This window comes from Aristolochia californica, unplaced genomic scaffold (genome assembly GCF_029961685.1).
Source record: "Aristolochia californica isolate CCGP_79_NKW_82.1479 unplaced genomic scaffold, dmAriCali1.0.hap1 SCAF_12, whole genome shotgun sequence".
In the NCBI taxonomy this organism is placed as follows: Eukaryota; Viridiplantae; Streptophyta; class Magnoliopsida; order Piperales; family Aristolochiaceae; genus Aristolochia; species Aristolochia californica.
The window spans coordinates 426,610-429,848 of record NW_027181793.1 but is presented as its reverse complement, the minus strand read 5'-3'; positions in this window follow the sequence as shown (position 1 = coordinate 429,848).

Sequence of the window (3,239 nt, the reverse complement as noted above, 5' to 3'; positions counted from 1 at the left end):
AGGTTCTCTGTAACGAGCAACTTCACTCTCCCGAGTGAGTCTTTTGATAGTCTAGACTCCGAAGGAATTGAATTTTGATTGTTGAAAAATTCTTCACTCTTATTACAAGAGTAATATATTGATGTAAAACCATGCTTTGCATTGATAAAGTGTTCATTGCCTCTTGAAGAATTGATTTTGTGAAGTTAATATTGTGTATTGTGATTAATGGTTTGTCCCTTACTTTCAAAATTAGTGGAAAGTATTGAAGTGTTTGGATGGATCTAATTCTATTGAGAGTAATTGAATTACAAGAATCATCTACTTTGAATTAAATGAGGACTTGTTACAGAACTAAGTGAATGGTATTTTAGACCTTGTGAGACGGAGGATGAAGTCATGGTGTGGCCAGATACCAAGGCCGAAGACTGTGCAAGTCCAGTGCACAACAATAGCAGCAACGGCCAAGGCCAAGTGCAATGGCATGGTCCAAATGGGCGCACACATATGGTTGGCCCGGCATCAGCTGTAGTGGAAGAAGACACACTTGAACTTGCCAAACGGATGGCCAAGCAACAAGGCGCGCAACAACCCCAGTAGCCAGCCCAGACACAAGGTAGCACGCCAACAGACACAAGGAGGCGAGTCAAAATGGGGTTGCAGCAAGCAGGCACGCAGGCGGATCGAAATGGGGTTGTGCGCGACTAGGACTCCAAGTGGATCAAAATGGGGTTGCACGCAGTAAGGATGGATCGAAATGGGGTTGCGCGCAGCAAGGACTCCAAGCGCGGGCGCGACCAAGACTCCAGGCGCATCCGCAAGCGCGCACACGAAGCGGGGTTGCGCCCAGGCGCATCCTGAGGCGCGCGAAATGGGGTTTCAAAGGCATCCATGCAACCAGGACTCCAAGTCCCCACGCGACCAGGACGCCTCTGATGCCAGAATTCGAATTTTTAGGATCTGGTGGATTTCTGGGCGTTTTTAGAGATTTCTAAAGACCAAGGGGGAGGTTATAAATAGAGGGGCCTCTCCCATTGTAAAGAGGTCGAAAAATCCTTAGCATTCTTTGCTCTTCGAGTGTATAGAGAGAGTTTTTAGCCTTTGGCCTTCAAGAGTGTTTGGCCACCCTTTGCAACATTATCTTCTCAATACAAAGTTGGCTTTTCTCTTATATATTTTTGGTCTTTTCGTTGTCCTTTTTGGCTTGCAACTTCTAGTGTGAAGTATTGGTTGGAAGATCTGAGGCTCAAGGAGGCTGACTAGTTAATGGGAAGGACTAGGCCACACGGGGTAGATATTCCGCTTGGCTGGACGGACTTAGCCTAAATCTAACTGCGTGACAACTGGTATCAGAGCGTACGTTGCAATCAATGGCTTTTACAAGTGGAGAAGATGTTTCAAGAGGCAAAGAACAAGTAAATAATGTTAACTTTCGTTTTTCAACTCTTGAGCATCGTTTGGACAATGTTGAAAACCTTTATACGAACTGGGAGGAGTTCGTTCAAAGGACGATTGAGGAGCATCAGCCAACTCTGAATTGGCTGAGAGGATTTGAGGAGGACGTCCATTCAGCCATGGCCGTCATGAGTGTGGAGATGGAACAATTGGGGAAGGACGTCAAAGACCTCTCTGGAGAGCTGCGTGCAAGACTCTCTTTATGCGAACAAGCCTTGGCAAATGGAGGGGTTGTTCACACACAAGCAAAGATAAAGGTGCATGAGCCAAAGTCTTTCAATGGAAAGAGAGACGTGAAGGTCATAGATAATTTTCTATGGCAAGTGGAGCAATACTTCCATGCTAGCAAGCTCACCAACGAGCAAGTTAAGGTTAGTACGGCTGTCATGTTCTTATCTGATGATGTTATTCTCTGGTGGAGAAGACGCATAAGAGATGAGCAAGAGGGAGAGGACCCCGTTCACACGTGGGAAGATTTCAAGAGGGAGTTGCAGAGGCAGTTCTTTCCGGAAGATGTCGAGTAACAATCAAGGAAGGAACTTCGTGCATTGACGCAGAAAGCTACTATTAGAGAGTATGTGCAATCCTTCACTTCCCTTATGCTTTGTATCTCCAACATGATGGATGAGGATCGTCTCTTTTCCTTTCTTGTTGGCTTACGTCCGTGGGCTGAGCAAGAATTGAGAAGACGGGAGGTAAAGACACTAGTTTCAACTTTATCTACGGCTGAAAAGTTAATCGAATACGAGATAAGGAATGATTCGGCTAACAAAATGTCTAAGGAAAATAACAATGGTAAAACAAATTTGAAGAAGAAAGGGGAGAAGAAGTCATGGGTAAAGGACACCAAGGCTAGGCTAGGCTAGAAGAGAAGAAGAGAGGGGACAAGCAGAGGAAGAAGGTCCATTGTTTCATATGCGAGGAATTGTCCTAAAAAGAGACTCTTCAATGATGCTCAAACAGAAACGGAAAATGGAGGAATTGAGCCTAGGATGGGCTCTCTAATCCTTCTCAATGTTGTTGTCCGTTCCAAGGAGGAGAAGTTGCTCCACTTCCGGTAAGACCCTCAAGAGAACTTCTTTTTATCTCTCTAACACTTGCTGGACATATTGTTAAAGCAATGGTGGACACTGGCACCACCACCCACAACTTCTTTTTGGAGGAGGAGGCTAGGCACCTAAGGATACGAGGAGAGAAAGATGGGAGCAAAATGAAAGCTATAAATTCTGCTACTCATGAAGTCCAAGGCATTGCCAGGAATGACCCGATGGTGATAGGCATGTGGGTAAGATTTCTGAATTTTACCATTGTTGGCATGGATGATTTCAAGGTAATTTTGGGAACGGAGTTTTTCACGGTTTGTAAGGTTTTTGTAATGCCACATGTTGGGGTAGTGGAGATTATGGATGAGCAAAGTCCTTGTACTGTTTCTGAAGTTGAGAACAAAGATGTAACAAAAAAGGACTTAATGCTATCAGCCTTCCACCTTAAGAAAGGTCTTAAGCAGGGTTGTTCTACTTACATTGCTTCTATTTGTGCTATGGAGCAGGATGAGGCCATGCCTACCCCTAAGGAGATACAAACCGTTTTTCATGAGTATAGAGACGTCATGCATGAACAATTCCCAATGAGGTTACCACCTAGGAGAGGGGTGGACCATCGCATAGAGCTTGAGCCCGGAGCAAGAAAGCCAGCACAAGCACCATATTGAATGGCGCCCAAGGAGTTGGACGAATTGCGAAGACAATTCAGCGAGCTGCTGGACATTGGGTTCATAAAGCCAAGCAAAGCACCTTATGGGGCCC